The sequence below is a fragment of the Furipterus horrens genome, unplaced genomic scaffold (genome assembly GCF_987537825.1).
Source record: "Furipterus horrens unplaced genomic scaffold, mFurHor1.1.pri manual_scaffold_3, whole genome shotgun sequence".
In the NCBI taxonomy this organism is placed as follows: domain Eukaryota; kingdom Metazoa; phylum Chordata; class Mammalia; order Chiroptera; family Furipteridae; genus Furipterus; species Furipterus horrens.
The window spans coordinates 93610910-93625249 of record NW_028327173.1 but is presented as its reverse complement, the minus strand read 5'-3'; positions in this window follow the sequence as shown (position 1 = coordinate 93625249).

The following is a 14340-nucleotide window of genomic DNA, read 5'->3' as shown; positions in this document are numbered from 1 at the left end:
ATATCTGAGATTTTTGGAGACAGCTTTGGAAGAAATTTTTCACTATATAAAGATATTTAAGTAGTAGAACATAATACAAGTTGGGGAACGTACTAATAGTAGGTTTCTTAACAATCAAGAAAGCAAACGTGGAATAATTATTGAGAACTGGAGTGAAAGGAGAGGAAGAATGATGGCCTTAAGGGGGAAAGAGGGATGAAGCCCTCACATAAATAGCTTTACATGAAATGGCCTCATTTAAAAAGAATAAAAGAGCTGTCTATTTCTCTTATATCAAAGTTTAAAAACTAAAAAGTCCTAACTACCCTCAAATGTCCTGAGTAATCCTAAAGAGTCAATGAACACATTAGGGGGTGCTGTAGAAAACCTGGCTTAGGACTCATTGCCAACAAAGGACACAGCGAGTCCACTGGAGTTAGTGACTTCCCTAACCAAGGCAGGGAAGGGGTGGGACCACACAGTGCTTCTCCCAAAGCATTTCAATGCATCTGGGTCAGAAGTGGCTAGTGTAGATATAAAGCTTTATATGTAAACCCTTCTTGTATGAAGTAGCTACTTGTCCAGTCACATAAGATAGTCACACACACGAGGACACAAAAGCCATTTGTTAATGTTTCAGACAAAGCTGAAAGGGAAGCATGAGAAGGTTGACCCACATTCCTAAGGGAATGTAACATACAATTCTTCTCATTCACACTATATTAGTATTGACTGTTTTATTGTAGCCTTGTTATTATGGCTGTTATTCCTTTAATGACACCATTTTCAAAAGTTTAAAAGTTGACTGCTAACATTTGCTTCATTTTAAATCTTGGTGCTAAAGTTTTGGGGGAGTGTGTGTGTGTGTGTGTGTGTGTGTGTGTGTTTTCAGACACAAACATGATGAAAGAATGAAACTAGTTTTAAGTTCCCAAATAGGTCCATCATTTTATCCATAACATTAAGTACATTTGAGAAAATAGTCTTCACTGTAAAATAAAGATGGACATATTTGGAGTTAGTTGTGGTTTAGTGGAAAGAGGAGTGGATTTGGAGGCAGAAGAACTGAGAGTTTTTAGCTGTGAGCAGACCACTTAATATGGCTGAATTTTCATTTTCTCCTATCTGCAAAATAGGCACAATAATTCATATCATATAGGAATACTGGGTGAATTAGATAAAATAATTAATGCTGTAAAACTGCAGAGTATGTGTTTTGAAAATGTGAAGTGGTTTTATAATTATGCTGGGAATAAGCTAAAACCAAGACTTTCTCTCTAAGATCCTCATATACAGTTTTTTTCTCCCACCTGGTTTATCTGCCACACTGGATTAATGTCGGATTTTTTACTGTAGCCTAGATTTATATTCCTAAACTTAGGTCTAATGATATCAGTCTCTTCTCCACAAAACTGCAACAGTTGCCTTTAAGCTTAACTTCTAAAATTCTTAGCCTGGCAAGTGAGATCTTCCTTATCCAACCAAGTACTTTTCCAGACTTAAAAACATTTTTTTAGTATATTTTATTGATTATGCTATTACAGTTGTCCCAATTTCTTTTACCTGTGCTCCTCTTCACCCATTTACTCCCCTACCATCTAGCAACCCCACGCCCCCTTAGTTCATATCCATGGGTTGTGCATATAAGTTCTTTGGCTTCACCCTTTCCTATATTATTCTTAACATCCCGCTGTCTAATTTGAGCCTATGAATTATGCTTCTTAATCTCTGCACCATTTCCTCATTTCTTCACCTTCCCCCTCCTTGCTGATAACCTTCCAAATGATCTCCAATCTATGATTCCGTTTCTATTCTGGTTGTCTGCTTAGTTTACTTTTGTTTTTATTTTTTAGATTCTGTTGTTGATAGTTGTGAGTTTGTTGTCATTTTAATGTTCATAATTTTGATCTTCTTTTACTTAAATAAGTTCCTTTGACATTTCATATAATAATGGTTTGGTGATGATGAACTCCTTTAGCTTTACCTTGTCTGTGAAGCACTTTATCTGCCCTTCTGTTCTAAATGATAACTTTGCTGGATAGAGTAATCTTGGTTGTAGGTCCTCGCTTTTCATCACTTTGAATACTTCTTGCCAGTCCCTTCTTGTCTGCAAAGTTTCTTTTGAGAAATCTGCTGATAGTCTTATAGGTACCCCTTTGTAGGTAACTCTCTGCTTTTCTCTTGCTGCTTTTAAGATCCTCTCTTTATCTTTAACCTTTGGTATTTTAATGATGTTGTGTTTTGGTTTGGTCCTTCTTGGGTCTAGCTTGTTTGAGACTCTCTGTGCCTCCTATACTTGTATGTCTATTTCCTTCACCAAATTAGGGAAGTTTTCCTTCATCATTTTTCACATAAGTTTTCAATTTCTCCTGGCGTTCCTATGTTTCAGATGTTGGCATGTTTAAAGTTGTCCCAGAGGTTCTCCTCGTTTTTTTCAATTCTTGTTACCTCTTTCTATCCTGGTTGATTGTTTATTTCTTCTTCATGTCCAAATCTTTGATTTGAAGCCTGGCTTCCTTCTTTTCACCACTGGTTTCATGTGGATTTTCCTTCATTTTACTCAGTACAGTCTTCATTTCTTCCTTGTCATACATAAGCATATCTGTCAAGTCTGTGAGCACCCTTATCACCAGCGTTTAGAACTGTGCATCTGTTAGGTTGGCTATCTCCTCGTCACTCATTTCTCCCATTGGAACCTTGATCCACTCCCTCTTTTGGGGCCATACTTCTCTGTCTCCTCAACTTGACAGCCTCCTGTGTTTGCCTCTGCATCTTGAGTAGGACTGTTACACCTGTTATGTCATAAGAGGCGGAGCCTTAGGTGTTTGTCAGTACAGGGCGACCCATTTCACCACAGTTGTGGCACTGTGTGTGGGGGGGAGGGGTCTGAGAGGGCACAATGCACTTGCTTAGCACTCATCCCTTTCCCACTAAACAAAAGAATCTGCTGGGGGACCAGGAGTTCTCACTGCCACCCCAACTCCCACTAGTTTTTACTGTCAGAAGCAATGTGGCTTTATTTTCCCCTAGCAGTGGAACCAAGAGCTGCCCTGTCTGGTTCTGGGCTGCAATAGATCCTCATGTTGCCTTCCTTTTTTATCGTGCAGTTGTGCTTTCTACTGGCTGGCCCCAGCCACTGCACTGCCACCGCCGCTGGTGCCACCAGAGCCACCTCTGGTGTTGCTGCCGCTGTCCCCAGGTGTGCCACCAGAGCCACTTCTGGTGTTGCTGCCGTTGTCCCCAGGTATGTCACTCTGCTTCCTCTCCATCCTGGCTCTGCCCCTCCTTCCTGTCTGGATGAGTATTTCTTCTTTAGTTCTTAGTTAGACTTCTCTTCTGTTCGATTTTATGGAACTTCTGATTGATTTTTATAACTTTTGAGGTGGATGGATTCCTTCTTAGTTGTGAAGGGAGATACAGCATGTCTACCTACACCTCCATCTTGGCTGGAGGTCTCCAGACTTTTGTTCATTAAGTGTTTCCAAAACCCATGCTTTGGCTGTTCCAATCCTCTTGCCTTGCCTTGACTCTGTGAAGGACTAACAGGACTCCCCCTGGCTTTTGCTCAGCCTAGAATGCCATTCCTCTCATTCAGAAAATGAAAAAACGAACAAAACTCTTATCCTTGAAATCCCAGATTCATCTCATTAAGCATCTCTAATTTCACTAGTTAGAAACAATAGTCTCTTGTCCTGATTTCTTATAGCACACTTTTCATAACTTTATTTAAACCTGTTTTAATTATGTTTAAATCTTCTTACTGTGAGCCAATGATCATTATTATTTATTGATTATCTATGTCTTTATAGTAAGTTCATACATGTAAAGCTGTACGTGTTTCAGATACAGTAAGCACCTGTTTCATAATGAAGAATACTCTCTCTCTCTACTTTGTATTTGGTTTGTTGTTAATGTCTGTTTTCTTCAGTAGGCGATAAGTATATTGGAGGCAAGGCTTATGCTTTATTGGTATCTGTGTTCTTTATAGTAATTGGCAAAGAGCCTTGCATATATTAGTAACAAAAAAATGTTGGATTAAGATACATTTTATAAAGATTTACATTTTTTGCTTTGAAAATGTTAAACAAAGGGCAATTATCAAATGTGATTTAGAAATGAGTATATTTTGAGAGAGGATGTGTTTCTGAAAATACATGACTAAGTTGAATTTCTTTGCATGTGAAAATTGGCTCTGTTCTTTTTTTTTTTTTTTTCCATTTAATAGGAGATCTTTTAAAAGAAGTCCCTGTGTTGACTTGTTTTGTAAGTGAAGACTGTGCTAAGTTTCCATGTGGGGTTTTCTGGGAGCAGAGTACTACTGGCAGTGAGCCTCCCCATCTCCCTGAAACCTCTTGCAACCCTGAATTGTTACTGACAAACAATTTAACTGCTTTTTCATTCTGACAGATGAACTTCTCCAGGATATTGCTGTTGAAACATCAGCTGCTGTGTAGCCTATAGCCTTTTTTACCGCTGAAATTTCCAATGGCTTTCTAGGTGAATGGAAGTCATCTGAATTAATGATGAAGTCATTTGATTTTATTACATAATTAATAAATAGTGGGGAGGAGAATCCTGGTGACACATAATTATTTCTTCCTGAATTTACAGGAGAGGAACATAAGCAGAAATGAAGGGTGTTTTGGGCCAGCTATACAAAAGTGACTGGGCCAGTGGGGTTCCACTATGAGTGTACCAAGGTAATGAAAGGATTAGGGCTTTGGAAGGTTTGTATAAACACACATACACTTCCCTAGGATGCATTTTTTAAAAATTTTTCTTTTAAGATATTGGGAAAAAAATCAAACCCCAAACAAAACAACCTCCAAGCAAGCACAAGTGCAGGCAAAACTCTCACGCAGTGAGGTTTCAGAATGCAGCCGAAATGGAGAAGACCTCTTTTCCAGAAGTACGCTGGTTTATTGGTGATGGGAGTCTTTAAAAATTTTTGGTGCTATGCATTCCTCTTTTGTACATGAAAAAATAAAACAGTATGAAGAAATACTAGAAAAATTTTCTCCACCTCATCTGTTATAGGTGATATGGTGTCCCCTCAAAAGATATGTTGAAGTCCTAATCCCAGTACCTCAGAATGTATCCTTATTTGGAAATAGGGTCATTGCAAATGTGATTAGTTAAATTGAGGTCATACTGAATAGGATGGGACCTCAATGCAATATGATTGGTGTCCTTATAGAAGCAAGAAAATGTGGACCCATATAAAGAGGGGAAGGGCTATGTAATGACAGAACAGAGGTTGGAGTGATGCAGCTGCAAACCAAGGAATGCCAAGAAGGTAGGAAGGAGCATGAAACTCAGAGTTTTAGAGGGAGCAAAGCCCTGTTGACACCTTGGTTTTGGATTTCTAGCCTCCAGAACCGTAAGAGAATAAATTTCTGTTCTTTTAAGCCATTCAGTTTTTTAATTTGTTACAGCTGCCTTAGGAAACTAATATGCCATCTTGCTGCATTTTGGTCTATCTGTCCAGAGGCATTCATTATAAACACTTCTGATGGTAATACTTGATTTTAATTTTAAAATCAGTGTGTTTGATTTTAGAATAGATAGTACATTCACATGGTCAAAAATACAGAGGAAGTTATAAAGTGAAAAAGTCTCTCTCTTACTCCATCCTCTATCTACCCATTTCCCATTGTGCCCCACCCTGACTCTCCACCGCACTCATTCATGTTATTAGTTAATTTATACACATACATATTGTAGATTTTTATTTTCCCCCTTATATAGAAGGAATCTATTATACCGCTATTCTTCACCTTGACTTTTTTTTCTGATAAGAAAAGTACTTTCCAATAATTTTCCAATTCAACTTCCCTGGCATGGGAGCTGATGATTATTGTTACTGATTCATGGTTAAGGAGAGAGGAATGCATGGAGTTATCTTCCATTTTAACATTCAAAATGGGCTGACACTCTATTGTCTGCAGTTATGGGCTTATAAGTTATAGAAGACATATGTCTGTTAAGGCTGGAATACCTAAAGCACTGCTCCTCACATTGGAAATTATAGATTTAGGGAAGTCAGCATACCTTGAGACTCAAGCTTCCAGGTCCTAAGTAGCCTCTTGGTGGCAATAAATGGATTGTGAATAAGTTGGCCTTCCATGTCTCTACTGTCTCCTGGGAGTCTTCATGGTCATGTGGGATGCTCAGAGGGAGCCAGGCATTCACATCTCTGCCATCCGGTTTTTGATAGGTTTCAGATTGCTGGTTTGAGGAGAAAGAGGACCATAAAGTATGGGGGTTAGTTTAAAATATTGACTTTGGAATCAGATGCTTAGATTTGAATTCCTGTTACCAGCTGAGTGACTTGGCTTAGTTACTAAACCTCTTTGTATTTCAGGTTCATCATTTGCAAATTAAAGATTATTATGAGGAATAAAGGTGTTCATTAGCCTGACTGCTAATACTTTGCCTTACACTTTAATGTCAAGAGGGTGGTAAAGAGATGACCGTGAGGTCAGAACTGATGGAGTGAGATACTTAATGCTGCAGGATGAAAACTGAGAAAGCTACTGGCTTATGCTGGACCAAGGAGAGCTTTTATATTTTTTTAATTTTTAATTTTTAAAAATCTGAATGGGTTAGCCTCACTTGGTTCAGCAGAGTCTGGAGTGAACTGAAGATGTATAAGATGAAAATACACAGGCTGAGGGGAATTTGTGTTCATTTTGACTTCAATTAACTCACAAAACACATAAGAAATTATATGCAAATAAGTACCAGTTATTTTCAGTCATGATTGTTGGTTGCTTTTGTAACCATGGCATCTACATTACGCTGGGACACTTGATCTTTGATGTCCCATGTTGGTCCATCACCTCCAATCCATTTTGTATCCACATCCACTGACAGCTTTACCAATTGCAGCAATTATCTTAATTTTTCTTTTTACTTTTTAAAGTATACTTCATTGGTTATACTAATACAGTTGTCTCAGTTTTCCCTCCTTTCCCCCCTCCACCCAGTACCCCCCTTCCATCCAGCAATTCCTCCTTTGTTCATGTCCATGGGTCGTGCATGTAAGTTCTTTGGCTTATCCCTTTTCTATACTATTCTTAACTTCCCCTTGTCTATTTTGTTCCTACCAATTATGCTTTTTAATCCCTGCACCATTTCCCCCTTTGCCTTCCTGGCTGATAACCCTCCAAATGATCTCCACATCTATGATTCTGTTTCTATTCTGGTTGTCTGCTTAGTTTATTTTTGTTTTCATTTTTTAGATTCTGTTGTTGATAGTTGTGAGTTTGTTGTCATTTTAGTGTTCATAGTTTTGATCTTCTTCTTTTTCTTAAATAAGTCCCTTTAACATTTAATGTAATAATAGCTTGGTGATGATGAATTCCTTTAGCTTTACCTTGTCTGGGAAGCATTTAATCTGCCGTTCCATCCTAAATGACAGTTTTTTTTTAAATTGGAACATATTCTTTTTTTTTTAATTATATTTTATTGATTATATTGTTACAATAGTTCCAATTTTTTCCCCTTTGCTCCCTTCCACCCAGCAATGCCCCTCCCCCAGCAATTCCCCACCAAATCCATGCCCAAATGACAGTTTTGAAGACAGAGTAATCTTGGTTGTAGGTCCTTGCTTTTCATTGCTTGGAATATTTCTTGCCAGTCTCTTCTTGCCTGCAAAGTTTCTTTTGAGAAATCAGTTTACAGTCTTGTGTGAACTCTTTTGTAGGTAACTCTCTGCTTTTCTCTTGCTGCATTTAAGATTCTCTCTTTATCTTTAACCTTTGCCATTTTACTTATGATGTGTCTTGGTGTGGTCCTCTTTGGGTCCAAGTTGTTTGGGACTTTGTACTTTCTGGACTTGTATGTCTATTTCCTTTGCCAAATTAGGGATTTTTTTTTCATTATTTTTTCAAATAAGTTTTTAATTTCTCGTTCTTTCTCTTCTCCTTTTGGCATTCTTATGATTCAGATGTTGGTACATTTAAAGTTGTCACAGATATTCCTAAGCCTCTCCCCCCCCCCTTTTTTTTATTCTTGTTTCTTCTTTCTGTTCTGGTTGATTTTTTATTTCTTCCTTTTGTTCCAAATCATTTGTTTGAATCCTGGCTTCCTTCCGTTCACTGTTGATTCCCTGTATATATTTCTTTATTTCACTTAGTGTATCCTTCATTTATTCCATTATTTTGTGACCATACTCAATGAGTTCTCTGAGCATCCTGATTACCAGTGGTTTGAACTCTGCGTTTGATAGGTTAGCTATCTACGTTTTGTTTAGTTTTTTTTTTTTTTTTTTTTTTTTTTTCCCCCTGGGGTTTTGTTCTGTTCTTTCATTTGGGCCATATTTCTTTGTTTCCTCAATTTGGCAGCCTCTCTGCTTTTTTTTTTTTTTTTTCTTGTGTGTGTGTGTGTGTGTGTGTGTATTAGGAAGAGCTATTTTTACTTCTTTCTTTAGCAACGTGGCCTATGTAACAAAGGCAACTATAAATTGTGTGGTGGGGAAGCTAAGGTAATTGCCAGGGTGGGGCAACCTGATTCACTGATTTGTGGCTCTGTTTGTTGTGGAGGGCTCAGGGAGGGAACAATGTCACTGCCTGGTTTCTGGTGATTTTCCCAGCACTTGCACAGTTTCCAGTCACTTCACCCCCTTCCTGTATGAAATTGGTGCCCTTCTAGCTGCTACCCTGGGGTTTACGTATGTTCTAAAATCACGTGGTCCCTTTAAGCAGTGAAAGCCTGATAATTTCTTCTGCTGCCCCAACACCCACTGGTTTTTACATCCAGAGGTAATGACGGTTTATATTCCTGGTACTGGAATCCTAGGTTGTGCGGTCTAGCCTCAGGCTAGGATCACTTGCTCCCATGATATCCCTCCTGATTTTTGTCTACCACACATGAATGTGGTAGTGTCTATTCCCCTGCTACCGCTTTTACAAGCCACACCACCTCTCCACCCTGTCTCTGTGACTCCGTTCTTCCTACCTGTATGGATGAATGTGGTTTCTTTAAATCCTTGGTTGTTGGACTTTCATATAGCTTGATTTTCTGACATTTCTGACTGTTCTTTGTTTTTGACATCTGGTTGTAATTCTTTCTATGATTGTGCGAGGAGGTGAAGCATGTCTACCTACACCTCCATCTTGACTGGAAGTCCCCTTCATTTTTATTCTTTGTTCATATCTTTATAAACTTCCTTATTGCCTTGAACTGGTAATGTAGCACTTAATAAAAATGTTGCCTTTTATCATCACACCATCCAAGTAACTGGGAAACTATTGAATTTACAATGTCTATCCTTAGAGATTTCAAAAGGGTCACTTAGAGTGTCAATGCACAGTCCCCATTAAGCTAAATTAATTGGGGTTCAAACCCTCAGAAATCCTTATACAAAAGTTCTCCTTGAAACTTTTTCAGGATAAGAGTCCTCTTACCTCATATATTTGGAAAAATCAAGTCATGGAAAGAACTTTAGTATAATAAGCACCACCATTTGTCTTTATTCAATCATTGCTTGTCTGTGCTAGGCCTCTTAATAATGATAGCTAAATGAGGAAAAGCTACTAACATGTCTGAGAAATATAATGTATTTATATAACATTGTTAAAACACACATACTTTTATATTAATTATCATTTTATGTGGTTAGTGCAACGTGCTTCTGTCCCATTGCAGGGTCATAGTTATCAATACCTTAGGTCCTAAGGCTTAGGGTACTGGAGGAATTTTTATGTAAAGTTTATCTTATGAGGTGAGAGCACCTATGAATGGGTAGCAGAGACAAGACTTGAACCAAGAAGCCTCCCCCTGAACACCAATATTGAGCCCAAGAGAAACTGAGGCTGGGTGGCAGCAGTCCGTAACCTCAAGAGCCTCTAAGGAAAATCCGCCCACAGGAAGCAAGTATTCTTGGCTAAAGTTGTTCAACTAAGTCGGATTTACTTAAAACTGATTAGCATCCCATTTGTATTTCTCCACTAACACCATAGCAATAAAAGAGATTTTATCTAAACTTTTTAAAAAGTTGAGGTATTACTGTTGAAAATATTCTTTAGGCTGATAATCTTACATGGAAAAGAAATGAACTCTCTTGGGTGTTCTTTGAGAACACTTACTGATTTGCTGTGATCTAATCTTTTCTCTGCATTGACAAGTTTTATTCTCCATGTGTTTACTTTTCTAGGATTTACGAGTAAAAGATATCAGATTAATTGATGTAAAATTTTGCAGAATATTTTTTTTTTTGTAAAAACCCAAACTATATTTTCATCTGAATTTTCCAGAATCTCATCTGACTTCAATACTCTTTAAAGGCTACCAATGACCTTCTCATGGAAATTTGTTTTCTTATTGTTTCAATCCACAAAATTGAATTTATTTTTTTCTCTTTCTGTCTTTTTCTCTTCCTCTCTTCCTCACTCTCTCCCTCTTTCCCTCCCTCTCCCCCTCCTTCCCTCACTCTCTCTCTTCTTCCTTCCTTCTTTTGTTTCTTTATTTTCTTTCTCTTTCCTTCCTTCCTTCCTTCCTTCCTTCCTTCCTTCTTTCTTTCTTTCTTTCTTTCTTTCTTTCTTTCTTTCTTTCTTTCTTTCTTTCTTTCTTTCTTTCTTTCTTTCTTTCTTTCTTTCTTTCTTTCTTTCTTTCTTCCTTCATTCCTTCCTTTTTTTCTCCTTCCTTCTTTCATTCCTCCCTCCCTTCATTCCTCCTTTTATTCCTTCCTTTCTTCCTTCGTTCCTTCTTCCTTCCTTCCTTCCTTCCTTCCTTCCTTCCTCTCTCCTTTCTTCCCTCCCTTTCTTCCTTCATTCCTTCCTTCTTTCTTCCCTTTCTTCCTTCCTTTCTTTACTACAAAACAGAACTCCTCAATGTTTCCTTTATAAAGAACACTTTTGATTACAAAGTTCACTCTCTAGGGTACAACAGCAGTAACTACTTTGGAAAACTATCAGAAACAAAAGTTTCAAGATCTTCCAATAAATCAACCTCTTTAGGGTCAACATCCTTGATCTAAAAATATCTAGAAAGATGGAATTGGGGAACCAATAAAATGGACCAGATTTTTTTAAAAGCGTGGATATGAGCTATGAAATAGCAGACATTTTCTGGCATGGTGCCCTAATGTTGTAAAAAATGTAAAGTCTTTAACATGCAAAAGGGTAAAATAAAACACTGAATTTCTGAACAATAAGCCTTAAAGTAACCTCCTGCCTGAAATGTGAGTTCATAGCAATCAATGAAGATGTGTCTGTACTTAAATCTTCATTGGTGGAATGTGTCACTCTCTTCTAGGCTCTAAAGAAGAAAGCATTTCAAGTGTTTTTTTTTATGCGGCTAAATACCACAGGAGCAATGGAAACGATAGATGTCATCCGTGGGTGAATCAGAAATGACATGAATCACATGCCCTAAGACCTGTTGGAGGAGTTTAGTATCTTGATGGATGAACTACTCAGAGCCTTGGGAAACATAGATAGATGATGAGCCCAATTTCCCCGCCTCAGGCAGAGGGCGATTGGGTTGTTTCAACTTGTCCTGACAATGGGGAAATGTTTCCCCTCCTCATTTCATTGGTTCTTTAAGTGTACCTAGAGCACCCTTAACTGCTTATACAACATGGGAGCCTGTGGAATGGCTGTTATATATGAAGCAGTGCCCTCTGCTTGGTGTGCCTTTTCCCCCCTTCTGCCCATATACATTGTGCTTATTTCTAAAGATACCCCCAATTACATAATCTCTTCCGTGGATAGTTAATATCTATTAGTCTTCCCATAGTTTTATCTTTAAAACTAATTCTCATAGTACCCTTCACCTTGGCTATTAATCTGAGTATTTTGTCTCTCTCTGTGTCTCATCTTCTCTTCAGTTCACCAGTAGTATCTAATAGTAGGAATTATGTTTTAATTTAATTTTTGCTTGTTATGTCATCCTTTTAGTGCCTTTCACAAATTATGAATGAAGGAATACATATTTGATTTTTCTACATGTCATCCCTGGAGATTCTAGGTTTTTGATGATCTGAGACAGTCCCAACTTTCTTCCATGAATGCACATGAGCCCCAGCTTTTGATTCAGAAAATATAATCATGGTACCTCATTACAGTAATTTCTCCAATATACAAATCTTTTTCAAGGGGTTGATCACTGAACAATTTCCAAGTCAGTTGTAATGGCCAATACCCTCCTTCTATGGGATAAGCAAGCACAATGGTTTGCACTGGTTTCTCCTCTACTAGTCAGCAAATTACATTCTCATTATCATCTATCAAGGTAAGTTTCCATCAAAAAAAGCCTGAGGTCACCTCCCTTAACAAAAAAATGTGTTACTGCATTGGTTTTTACTGATGTCCTGTCAACAAGACATGCATTTTCAGTTGTTCCCAGGAATGTTGTTGGTTCTTTTGCTGATCTTGTTTCATTTATGATCAATGGCCCATGAATATAAGCGGTACACCAGGGTCTGGGGTCTGAAGTCTTGAGTGAGAAGCTAGGTGAGGTCCCTACTACTCAGCTGTAACTTTGACTTAATTTGCAACAGCCTTTGTGCAAAACAGAGACGCTGGCTGCATACAGCCATGCAGGAACAGGCCAAGACAGCTTTTCTTCTTGCCTTCACCTGGCTGTGAAAGTAGACAGGTGGATAAAGCTTTGTACGAACCAGAATGCTTTTGAGAGTGAAAGATCGTAAAAATGATGTTCAAAAATGTATTGAATTGTAATAAGAACAAACTGGAACTGTCCTAGAAAGTTTGAAATTGGAAAGTTCCAAAACATCTCTAAATAACAACTTATACATGCACATGCTCACAAAATTGTGCATATAAGCTTTAATATTTCATGATGACCCTTTAAGACCAAGCCAGGGACTCAGATGTATTAGAGAGAAAGACCAAAGGCTTAAAATATCTGATTTGGAAAGTCTATCATTTACTTTGTGTCAGAAATCTTGCTACTTTTTAAGCTTTTATTCATAGTTTTAGTGACTTGGCATACATTTATTGATTACCTCTTTTTTAAAAAAAATATTTATTTGTTTTTTGTTTATTTATTTTATTTTTAGAGAGAGGGGAAAGTAGAAATAGAGGGAGAGAAACATCACTGTGTGGTTGCCTCTCACTTGCACCCCCAACTGGGGACCTGATGAGCAACCTAGTAATGTGCCCTGACTGGGAATCGAACCAGCGACACTTGGTTCACAGGCCGTGATTACCTCTTACTTTAAGCAATTTGCTGGATCATGGAGAGACAAAAATCATCAGAGTCCTTTCTGCTTGAGGCATAATCCTCCTGGTTTGGGAGGTGAGGGTAATTGTAATGCTTCAGTAGCAGTATTAGTAAAGTACTGTTAATGCTTAAGAAAGAACACCTTTCCTTATTGGGTATCCATATTAATTCAATTTTTGGATTCTCTTTTTGAACCTATCTCATTGCTGGGGCTAGCAAAGGAAGAGGTGATATGTGAATTGGGTTTTGAAAGTTTAAATGCATTTTTCCAGTGATAGAAGAATGATTAAAATATCAACTTGTGTGAAGCAACCAATCTTTTGAATTTTTTTCCAGCTGTAGAAACAACAGTAAATTTCACCAGCTTGAAGACCACTACCGTTGCTGACAGCATAAAACAGGGATTAAGAATGCAGTCTGTTAGTCTACTGACTAGCTGTGATGGTTAATTTTGTATCAAGTTGGCTAGGCCATGGTACTCAGTTATGCAATTGAATACTAGTCTAGGTGCTGCTGTGAAAGTGTTTTGTAGATGTGGTTAACATCTCCAATCAGTTGCTCTAAGTAAAGGAGATTACCCTTTTCAATTATTTGAAAGCCTTAAGAACAAAACTGAGGTCTCCCAGGGAGGAAGAAATTCTGCCTTAAGTCTGTAGCATCAACTTTTGCCTGAATTTCCAGTCTACCAGCCAGATATGAGACTTGTCAGTCCCGACAATTCCTTCTAAAAAAATCTTTATTTTTCTATCTATCTATCTATCTATCATTATCTATTATCTATGTATCTATGTATCTGTCTATCTCTATCTATCATCTACCTACCTATCTACTTGTCTATCATCATCTATCTAATATTATTAGTCCTGTTTCCCTGGAGAACCTTGGCCAATATCCCAGGGTTGAAGTCTATGTTTAAATCATGTCTCCCATACTTCATAACTGTAGGACTTTGGACAAATTCTTTGTCTTGTCAACATACTGGTCTCTATGCATGCAAAATGAGATAATGATTATAATTCCTTTATAGGGCTGTTGAAAGGATCAAATGAGTGAATGAATTAAAGCAAAGTACCTACCATGAATTAAAGACTCAGTTTCCTGCTTTATTTTTAGCTAAACATTAAAAAAAAATTTTTTTTGCCTCAACTTAATGTGTTTGAGGAATGGAGG